Source organism: Xenopus laevis, chromosome 7S (genome assembly GCF_017654675.1).
Source record: "Xenopus laevis strain J_2021 chromosome 7S, Xenopus_laevis_v10.1, whole genome shotgun sequence".
Classification (NCBI taxonomy): Eukaryota; Metazoa; Chordata; class Amphibia; order Anura; family Pipidae; genus Xenopus; species Xenopus laevis.
Window position 1 is genome coordinate 76,462,522 of NC_054384.1, and position 12,356 is coordinate 76,474,877.

A 12,356-nucleotide genomic window follows, 5' to 3' on the forward strand; every position below is an offset into this window, starting at 1 on the left:
GATCACATGCCCTTTCCAGAGGGAGCAGACAATGCACTGTGGCAGAAATCATATTCCCTGACAGGTGGATTCACAGAGCAGTCCTGCTAATAAGGCTTGGGTCTCAGATACGCAGGTAAACAAGTATTCCGACATTACAATGATGCACATTTATTTTAGCTGTAAACACCGAGCATCATTCTGGTGTCCCCTCTAATTCAAGGCTTTGTGTGGCAGGCTTTTGTAATACAGTGCACAAAGAGTGGGTGCATAAATGATTTTAGGGTGGGAGCACTGGCTAGAATTTGCCATGAATACAACAATAGACCCAAGATCCATTGTTTAAATAATGTGGCCATCTGCAAATACAGTTCAAAGAGCAAACAAATTACCTGTCTACCACTGTGACGAGACGTGGAATATTATGGATTTTTGTACGGACACATCCTAAGCAAGCACGATTATTCTTATTGTGTAAGCACCGGGCTCACAAAGCTGTGCACCTGAACTGTGTCGTTGCATTTAATCCAGGATAATATTGAAAGGAGCAGTGATCTTATTCATTGCAAAATTCAGCATCTTGACATTTACATTGTTTTACAATATTTGCCTTTGTAATTAAATAAAAGAGGGAGTGTTCCTAAAGCACTGTTACTGAGCCACGCTCACTTCCGCTACTGTAAAGCATAGAAGTTACACTAACTCCATTTGAAAACTCAGACTAATGTATACAATAAGATTATTTTTCATCTTTTAACTTCAAGAAAAGTTTTACAAAATAGCAATATCCATTTAAAAAGTAATTTAAAGGGGTTGTTCACATTTGAGATAACTTTTAGTATGATGTAGAAATTTGCAATTTGTTTTAATTTTTTACTATTGAAAGTTTTAGAGCTATTTTGCTTTTTATTCAGCAGCTCTTCAATTTGCATCTTAACCAATCTGGTATCTAGGGTCCAAATGACCCTAGCAACCATGCATTGATTTGAATAAGAGACAGGAATATGAATAGGAGAGGGCCTGAATAGAAGGATCGGTAATAAAATAACAATACATTTGTAGCCTTAGAGAGCAATTGTTTTTTAGAAGGGAGTCAGCGACGCCCATTTGAAAGCTGCAAAGAGTCAGAAGAAAAAGACAAATAACTATAAAACTATAAAAAAAAAATAATAATAAAAAAAACAATTGAAAAGTTGCTTAGAATTGGCCATTCTAATGTAATAAAAGTTACCTTTAAGGTGAACCACCCTTTTAATGAGGGATGTAGTTGTCTTTATTAGCATACAGTGTATGTAAAACTGAATAATCTCCCTATTCGTGATGGGCGAATTTGCGCCATTTCGATTCGCCGAAAAATGTATGAATTTCCCGCTAAATTCACGAAACTGTGAAAAATTCTCAAAAATTCTCGTTTTTGAATTTATAACAAGTGAATTTTGGCGGCCAGTGAATAAATTCGTCCCATCACTACTCCCTATTTGTCTCTGGCTACAATATTAAGTACTATTAGGAAAATGCCACATGGAGGATGATCTCAGCCTGCGGAAAAGAGCAATTGGTTCAATGTGCAGGTAAAAAAGAAAATGCCAGCATTGAGGCTGATTCTTGGGCCTGTTATACAGGTTCTATCTAAATGAGACATTTATAAAAGAAAGAAATTCCCAGTGTAAGACCACTAAATTTATAATCTCCCCAGTAATATGTGGAGTCTGGATGCACATGCCCCAGACCTACAGCTCAATGTGGAGGTATCCAACCAACAGGAAATGGCAGATCCCACAGACAGGCTTGTAAAATAACCGAGAACTTTATTTCAGGCAAAGTAGGTTAATACATAGCTTAATGTAAATGTAAATACATAGGGGCAAATTCACTAAGCGCCGAAGCGCCGAACGCTAGCGTCAATTCGCTAGCGTTGGGCATTTTCTTTACTTCGCCGAACGCTGGCGTAGATTCACTAGTGTTACTTCGCACCCTTACGCCTGGCGAATTTTCGCTACGGACGTAACTACGCAAATTCACTAAGCGCGCAGTGTACTGAACGCTACCTTTTACGCTAGACTTCCTTCGCCACCTCAGACCAGGCGAAGCACAATAGAGTAGATAGTGATTGCTTCCAAAAAAGTTCAAATTTTTTCTAAGTCCCAAAAAATGCTGGCGTGTTTTCTATATTATGGGTGATAGGCTGAAAAAGATCGAGAATTTTTTGGGGGCTCCCCTCCTTCCCCCCTACATTTCCTAACTCATGGCAACTTAACTATACAGTGGGCACATGTGTAGGGCAAAAAAAAAATTTTATTTGATGTTTTGAAGGTTTCCCAGGCATTTGTAGTGATTCTACGTATTCCTCCATTGAAATTTGAATTTGGCGCCGTATGCAAATTAACCTTCGCTAGCGTAACTTCGATTCACTTAGCTAATCAACGCTAGTGCAACTTCGCAACCTTACGCTACCCCTGTGCGCAACTTCGGATTTTAGTGAATTTGCGGAGCGCTGGCGAAACTACGCCTGGCAAAGTGCGGCGAAGCGCGGCGAAGTTGCGCCTGGTGCAACTACGAATCTTAGTGAATTTGCCCCATAGCCTCTATGTAAATGTCACCATACAAAATGGCAAGACTTATGATTTTATTAGGACCTCTCATATTGTTTTACACAGATAATATAGCATTCACATTCTGCTCCGAGGAGCTAACTATCTAAGGTCTTATCACAGTCACACACACCTAGGGGCACATTTACTAATGGTCGAACATCGAGGGTTAATTAACCCTCGATATTCGACCACCGAAGTTAAATCCTTCGGCTTCGAAGTCGAAGGATTTATCGCTATTTGTTCGATCGAAGGATTTTAATCCATCGATCGAGCGATTTTCCTTCAATCAGAAATTGGCTAGAAAGCCTATGGGGACCTTCCCCATAGGCTAACATTGATGCTCGGTATGTTTTAGGTGGCGAAGTAGGTGGTCAAAGTTTTTTTTAAAGAGACAGTACTTCGACTATCGAATAGTCTAACGATTTTTAGTTCGAAACGTTTGTTTCGAAGTCGTAGTCGAAGTAGCCAATTCGATGGTCGAAGTAGCCAAAAAAATACTTCGAAATTCGAAGTATTTTTTATTCTATTCCTTCACTCGAGCTAAGTAAATGTCCCCCTGTGTTTAGTCAGCAGCAACTGAATGTGCTGTACGTTATTCAGTTTGGGAGGAAACAGGAGTACCTGAAGGAAAACCCACATAAACACAGAAAGAGAACGTACTGTACAAACTCCATGAAGGCAGTTAAGACTAGGGTCTCAGCAATGAAAAGCAACAATCTTACCTTTTGCTTTGAGGTGAGGAGCAAAGGAAAAAAGATGCCCAAAGATGTTAATTTAAGAGACAAACAGGAAGACTTGTTCTTTTTTCTGGTCCCTAATAGGCCACATACCATAATAGCCAATTTACCTGTTGATTACCTGGTTTCTATTCAAATATTTAGATCTAAAAAGCTACAAGTTAGCTGGAAACACCCAAAACATCATGCTGACCTGCTGCACAAATTGCATGAATGGGGGACTGCACATAGACCTTTAGTCACTCAAATCTAGCTTTACAAAAATAAATTTAATTTAATTAAATAGAAGGGACAATAAGTAATACAGGCACTGCTCCTCAATCAGACCTTTGCTGCTTTTAAAGTAAAATTTATTAAAATTATATTAGTTTAAAAACTACAACCAATACATTTGTAGAGCATTGCTAATACCAGTACAATAAAAATATCAGAAAGCCATAAAATGTTCTAGGACTCAAGTCCCTTATGACCCCAAGAACAGACTCCAGACCCCAGAAACTGCAAAAAAAAACATTTTGAATATTTGGAGTTAGTGTCACTTTTTTCTTAAAAAAAATAATTTTGGTAGGATTCCATTCCCTTTAAATGGGTATAGTTTTCTGCTTTAAATCAAATGCAAGTGCTACACAGGCAAGTGACTTGGAATACTGTAAAAAGGTTGAGTCAACGGCACCAAAAAATTGTGGAGCATTTAATTTAGTTTTTATTTTCATGCCAAACACTTAAAACATTTGTATAAGCATTAAAGAACATAGATCATTTTGAACACACAACTACAAAATATTATAGGGATGCACAGTTGGAGTTACAGTGGCATTGGCTGAGGCATGTAAAAGCTGATTGGCAGATGACTGGACAGGAGAGGTCTGGGCCAACCAGTTGCCATATCGTTGTCATTGTTAGAATAACAACACCATGAATTTTAATTATAACTGCAGTTAGGGTTGATTAAAGTTCTAAAGGATTAAGCCAAGCCTTACTATCTATAGTAAATTAAAGGGAAGTAACATTGCGTAGCTCTATAAAATGTATCACATATAATACCCCATATTTAAATTACTATTTTATAATAAAACCTATTTATTAAAAAGATATGTATTTAATAGTATTGGTCATTGGATAATCCCGTAATGGAACACTGACATTCAAAGTAATAAGTCCATCCCTATGGCTCATATTAGGCACTGCATTCATACCAAGTGGAAAAAATAATTGTTTTGTTAGAATAAATCAGTGTTTTAGACTACATCTATTAAAGGCTTCTGCTAATGAGTTTTTAAGTCCTGCACTGGAGAATGGCCATGCAACAGTTTTTTACTTAGGGCTCCAACACATGACCATTTCTTCTTGTATTCTCTTGTGCGTATGAGATGCAGCAACTCATGTTTGTTCAGTGCTTTACTACTGTCCTATCAGCACAGGAACCATAGGAAAGAATGACCTCTGTTATTTCATGCAAGTGCCTTCATGTGATGGAGTGACCCATAAGCCAATGGAAGGCCAGCTTCACATTAACCACATTTTTTTGGGCCTAAAAAAATAAAGCTATACAAGAATTAAAAAAATATATCTTTGGGGCATTTATGTCCATCCAGTTGGCATAATTTACATCTAATGGTGCATGAAGTCAATTAGTCTTTAAATTAAGTAATGTGTCATTGCTCATATTTATTCCATTATTCTACAATTATTGTGTGGATATAAGTGACTGCATTCATCTTCTGGTAAACACCATTACTAGTGAATAAAGTCAAGTTTCAAGAGAAACTTTAACAGTTAAAAAAGGAATTTTAGCAAAATACAGACTGGACTTTAATAGATTTACAGGTTGCCTATATTTCAGTTTGTGTTTTTGGAACTTTTCCAAAATGAAAATCTCTCAGATAAGAGAGTCCTACTGTTGGTAATACTTTAGTGAATATGTTCTCTCTAATCTCCTTGTAAAGGATCATGCTGGTGTTAGTAGCCTGATTACACCCCTAATCCTGCTTTTCACTTAATACCAATAAAATGAACCCAAACAGGAAACATTAGCTACTGCTGACAAGTAAAGTTATTATAGGTAAGAGGATTGTGTGCATCTTTGAAGACATATTGTCTCTAGCAAACAAAAGTTACTTTACTTAATTTATGGCAGGGGTGGCACCCAAGATACTAGTTTAGTAAGATGTGGAAATAGCAAGGGGACCAATTATGCGCAATGCATTTAGGCATGCCAGACAGGTAATGCTTATTCATGTATTCATAATGCAAATAGAATAACAAAAACATGATGGATCTTATATTTAGCACCCATCCTTTCTTCCCTTAACCTTAACATAATTAATATCTGAAGTAGCTGTTTGTTGACAGTGTCTTGAGCTCTACTGATTAGTGATGGGCGAATTTCGGGCGTTTCGATTTGCCGAAAAATTTGCGAATTTCCCACGAAATTCGCGTAACAGCTAAAAATTAGCGAAATGGCGCCGGCTCCCTTGTTTTTGACGCCAGCATTCATTTTTGATGCTGTTGTCAGTTTTTTTGGATGCCAACGTCTATTTTTGGCGAAATTGCGGCAACGTCCAAAAAAAATGGATGCTGGCATCCATTTTTATTGTTGCGGCAGTTTCACGAATTTATTCGCCGGTGGAGAATCACGGGAATTCGCTGTGAATTCGCGCCTGCTACTACTACTGATCAACAACTAAAGGTCTACTGGTAGATTCCTGATCAACCTTTTGGGCACCGATGCCTTACAGCATACCCCAAAGCTCACTTATGAACACTGTTAGGGATTTGGCACACAAGAATTTTTGATACCACTGCAGTTAGAATGCCCAACTGCAATGAAAGTACAGTGTCACCAATTCCTTCACTAATGTGCACTGCAAGCGCCTTACTAAATAGAGTAAACTATAATATATCCAGGACCGTATTAATATCTAGGCACCCGAGGGCCTGTGCCTAGGGTTGCAGCTTTCGGGGACGGCGCTTGGGTGCCTACATAATTCAGAAGTGATGTTTTGTGGAAGTGATGTCTAATGCATAACGCATGTGACATCATTCCATACGTTAGGGGGACGCTGTAAGGGCCAGTTCCTAGGGTGCTAGTATACATATACGTATAATACAGCACTGGCAAATTTTTAAGTAGTTCATGCAATTTGGTAATCTCATACTGGGACACTGCCGTAATGAGTCCATCTTTTTGGCTTGTATTATGCTTTGTACTCACATTTTAATGTGGATCAGAGAAGAAAACTGTAGGCAAAATACTTCCACAGGTGGCTGTCTATAAGCAAGGTAAAATGTGTTCTTTGGAGTAAATAGACTATCATGCCCTGCAGGAATCAATAAAATCATTTTGTAGCTAACTACATTGGCAGCTACTGTGCTAATCCTCATGTGTGAAATAAGCCTAAAGGTCTGAGCAATTATATTTTCTCTAATACATGATGCCGTTTCCTCAAAAAAAACTCACAATCACTAAGGATCAAATAAACCGGGGCCATCTTTTGCAAACAAGTTTTTACATGATGTATTCAAAGCAGATGTCAGTTGCTTCGTGCATTATGCTCTAGAAATTTGCCTGATAATCATAGCCAAATGTTATGCACAATAGGGAAATGCTGTGAAAATGGTGGCTCGTTTGCTGGGAAAGTGCACCATTCACATGATCAGGATTTTATAGGATTTGTTTCTTTTAACCTTTTCATATTTTTTTATGTGAACCTTCATATATCGTTCTGTTCTAAGCTATAAATAATGCCACTTCAGAAGTCTGCATTTTTCTATTAAAATTATCACTGTAAATTCCTCTTTAAAAATCATTCTACAACATGAGTAACAGCATAGAGTTTGGTAAGACTGCACTATGCTTCTCTATGTAAAATTATATTAAATCTAGTTTAAGTCGGTTTCACACACCTCTAAAAAATATACTTACTATACCTGCATACTGTACATATACTGCAGGCGTCTTAAAGACATTTTTTTATATTTTTAACAGCTCAGTATACATTTTTTTCCATTGCTGTGGGAGGAGAGAGTAATGCTTTGGTCTCATCTGTCTCCCAGTAGAAGGTGAGATAATGAGCTTCTCCCAACTCTTCTGTGTCTTCTGTGCTACTAGCTAAGCAGAGATTCACTATACAGGCCAGATTTATATAAAGGCATCTAAAGGCCTATGCCTATATATATGTTGGGGACAGTCCGGTTTTTGGGGGGGCTGTCCGGGTGACATCACACACTCCATCTGTCCCACCCTGACACCCCCCGCCCTGCCCCCTGCCTGGAGTACCCACATGGAAGAGGTGGCATGGAAAAGATCTCCATTGCAGAAGGGATCATGGACATCGTACCCTACATGAAAAGTTTATGTATCATTTAGCTCCTTTCCTGTGGATAATGATCTAGATGAATGAACTAAACCATTTGCTACATCAGATGCTAAGCAGTGGAACTCATTGATTTCAAATTCACATTCCAAATATGCCAGTACACAAGAGGTAAGGAAGAACTATAAGTAGCTCCAGGTCAGCAATTCACAATGCTACATTTTCATGAGACTCCAACTAAGAGAAGGCCTTCTGTAAAAGAGCCACCTTATTATATCCTAAACATCTAAAAACATCATATCAAGAGTATTTGTGTTATAAATATTGGGTTGTTTTAGATTGTTTGATGAAACGCAACACAATTCTGTAATGCTAAATGCCAAGAGAAGAAAGCAGAAAATCTATAACAGGGTGTGTCTGTTCCTTTTACAACACTGGTGTCTTTGTACCTTAAGCTTTATTCTGTTATACTCAGTTAAAGGCGGATTTCTCTAGCTGAGCTGCCTCTGCTGTGCTTCCTATAGTAGCTAGACCAAAGGAGGAGCATCTCAGCAACAGGATAGAGAACTGTCTCACAATCAAAGAGATTGGCAGTCATGACCTTATCCTCTGCTGTATGGAACTTGCTGTTCATATTCTCTATAACCTTGATAGTCTGAGTTGTACTGCAACCATGGGCATGACTATGCTTTGAAACACATTGCTAATTGCTTGCTATTGATAACTACAGTGGTCAATAGCAGACTTGCATTAGGCCCATCAGGGCTCATAGTCATGGTCGGATTTTCATTAAGGCTAGGGTTGGCTTAGGCTTCCCAAACCTGACTGATAATAAGGAATCAAGAGAAGGGAAAAAAAAACCCTGAATGAAAAAGCTTTACTTTCTGTTTTTCCCCTCAAGATGTAAGCCCCGGTACAGCCTCAAGAGGATTGGCTAGGCTGGAGAAATAAATTCGATGCTTCCTGTAGCCTAACCAATCCCCTAGTAGCAGGACTGGGACTTGCACTTTAAGGGGGAGAATAAAGCTAAAGTTTAGTCTGTGTTTGCTGCCATGATTAGGGGGCAAATTTATCAAGGGTCGAATTTCGAAGTGGAAAATACTTAGTAATTCAACCATCGAATTGGAATACTTCGACTTTGAATATCGAAGTCGAAGTTTTTTTACATAGAATTTGGCCATTTGCGGTGGAAGTAAAATCGTTTTATCGAACGATTAAATCCTTCAAATCAAACGATTTTTCTTCAAATTCAAAAAACTTAGAAAACTGCTCGAGAAGGTCCCCATAGGCTAACATAGCAGGTTTAATTTGGCAAAATATTGAAGTCCGTTTTTTTAAAGAGACAGTACTTCGATTATCGAATGATCAAATATTCAAACTATTTTACTTTGAATCGAATTCAAAGTCGTAGTATCCTATTCGATGGTCAAAGTATCCAAAAAATTACTTTGAATCTCAAATTTTTTTACTTAGAAAATTCCCTCGAATTCACTTCGACCCTTGAAAAATCTGCCCCTAAATGATCCAGGGTGCAGTATGTGTGTCAGGACCAAGTATTTTTTTTCTACAGCATTCATATCAAATTAGTGAAACATGAAGTCAGCACACAGAAATATGAGGGGGGGGGCAAAATTCAAGGTTACTACTAAAAAATGCAAAGGGACCTGTAAAGTGCAAACACAGTACTGGCACATGCGGATGAGAAACTAGTAAGAAAGCAAAAGGATAAATAGAAGGGAACATGGGACAGCAGAATGGGGGCATTCTGAAAAAATGGAGTGTCAAGTGTCAAATGCATCTCCCCTATTCAATAAACACTCTGGCTTAAATTTGCCCATGGGCAGTTACCTATAGCGACCAATCAGTGATTAACTTTTTAAAGTCAGCTGCAAGTAGAACAATGAATGCAGCAAATTTGCCCAGTGTTGATAAATTACCCCCACTGTCTCTTATTGTGTATAATGTACCTGAGTGTCAGTACCCACAGCTGTTCAATGTTTATTATGTACTTATTATGTACTGGTGCCTCAACCCATTGGCTCTCACTATATGATCTCCTTGGGGCTTCAGTTTCCGCCCTGTTCTTGGGGTGCCTATATGCAGTAATTTTTATTGAACAGTGTGCTAGAGAAGCTAACTGATATCACATAATTAATTGGAGGTGAGGTGGTGCCTTTACCCATTACTAAATCCTAAACAAACCTTTAACTTCAACTACTTCCAGAGTTCATCCTGAAGACCCAAGCTGGTGTTAAACTACACCTTTCAATAACCTTAGAGAGGCAAAGGCATTCAAGAATAATATAAGTATAAAGGGGAAATTGAAGCTACTCAATGTCTGACCCTAGCACTGAAGATACTTAGATTCCCGGTTTCTCATTTTTTTTCCACTGTTCTTAAAGAAGAAGGAAAGCTACCAAAGCAATTTATTTTTAATAGAGAAGCCACAATAGTGCAACTATAACACTATATTTATTCTGCAGAATGCTTTACCATACACGAGTAAACAGCTCTAGAACTCTCAGTTTGTTTAAGATAGTATCTTCCATATTAGCTTGGTGTGACATCACTTCCTGCCTGAGTCTCTCCCTGCTCACTCATAGCTCTGGGCTCAGATTACAGCAGGGATGGGAGGAGGGAGGGGAGAGAGGAGCAAACTGAGCATGCTCAAGCCCTAGCCGTGAAGGTTTAAGCTGAAAACAGGAAGAAGTCCATGTGTACACAATAGAAGGTAAGAAATGCTGTGTTTCTTTTGACAGAGGACTCTGAGCAGCATTACTACTATGAGGGTTTACTGGTGTATTTATATAGACCTTTTTGATAAAGCTTATTTCATTTTAGCCTTTCCTTCTCAATCTATTATGCCATAGAAATAGGCACTACACGTAACCATTTTAGTGAGAGGTAAAGAAATGTCTTGACTTTTTTTTATTTATTACTGGGGCACTAACAGAGGGTCATTATAAAAACTAGAATAGCTTCTAGCAACTAGAGTTAGCTATCATAGACTTAACACAGTACATCACACTAAGTGCTCTTTCTTCTATGACATGCCCTGTGTTTACAGGACATAAGCAGAGAGGTAAAATCAAAACAAAGAATGGGTTAAGTAGCCTCTCCAAACACAAAAATCACTCTCTGCTTATGTTCATAGTTTAAGGAAAATGGACATAACTGAAGCAGACTAGGGGCACGCCAAAGGTGATAGTTGGGGCAGATGAGCCGCTTAGGGTCCTACTGCAGTTTAATCTGCCCCTGGCAGGGGTGGAGTCTAAAACCTATGTTATTAAATCAGCCTTTGGTTTCAGAACTATTCTTTAACACACAGTGATTTGAGAGCTGTGCTTCCCCTGGAGAAATGCTGTTTTCCATCACCAGGTGCTGGCAAGTGCCCCTAAGTTATCCTTTCTACTCGCAGAAGGTTCTGCCATACACAGTACATTTCCATTAGGTGTTTTAAGAGGACCACAACATCGCTATGCTTGAAAACAAGCAGGTCTTTGCCCAATTCGGGGACTCGTGTGACTTGGGTTACATGGGTGACTTGGGTAACCCAGGTCCAGAGCCATCAGATGGGACTGACTTAACAACCTGAAGTCCAGTCCAAGGTCAGTGGCTGTTATGGCCAATCTTTGATCAGATATAATAAGGGAAGACTAACATGAACTTCCTATATCAATCATAAACCAATGTTGACATATATTTGGCCAGTTTAACACTATAAATGGTGTAATCATTCCCCACGTGTGAAATTTTGGTTTTAAGCAACAGTCTTACACTTTATAACAGGCAAGCACTACTGTAACTTTGCAAGGGAAAAAATATTAAAATCCTGAATCACACCTTGAGGGCTATTATTAATGATAAGGCCTCATAAATTGTGTTGCAAGAAAATAATTAGGCTGCTTGCGCAGCATCTTTATAGCTCTCAGTTGTAAAACTCTTTATTATTATGCATATCAGCAATGTTATGTTGAGATACGTTTTTTCAGCCAAATGACTTTCTTCTGTAACTATTTTCTATTTTGATAAGTTCATCCTTTCTTCAAGTAAAACCTGCCTAACTGCTCTATCATTTCCCTCAGCATTGTATGAGTAATACTCTACACACTGATGAGACTTAAATGTGCAGTATCAGAAGAAAGACAACGCTCAAGGGCTGAGCTTTTAAACAAACACACAACCCACCTACACTATTTAATGCAACATAAAAACTTTTTTTATGACTCTGTGTAATGTGGTTGGGTCACATATAGTTGTTTTTTTTATTTTGCATCAGTGCCATTAAAATCAGATTGTTATTACATTAATGGATGTACCAGATCAATACTCTTGGGTTAGTACTGTAGATTGTATGATACACAGAGGTTTATTGCTGCAGGTATCCAACATAATGGGGTTATTTATTAATATCTAATTTTTCTGAGTTTTTCAATAAATAAAGTCACACCAAACTAGAATCCAAAATTTGACACGGTCTAAGAGTTATTAACTGGTAAAGTCGTGCAAATACAGTATATTGTAATTTGAGATATGTACAGATCAAAGCAAGCACTATGGTAGCACCTTCGTCTCTCAATAACTTCTACCATTAAGTTTCAACACAATACAAAAAATGTAAGCCAAATAAAAAAAAAAGATCCACATTTAACCCTTTGAATGTCAACAGATTCACAGCAATCTGGACCCTAATATAGCCGCCAACTTAGTCCTGCACTGAATCATCCAGA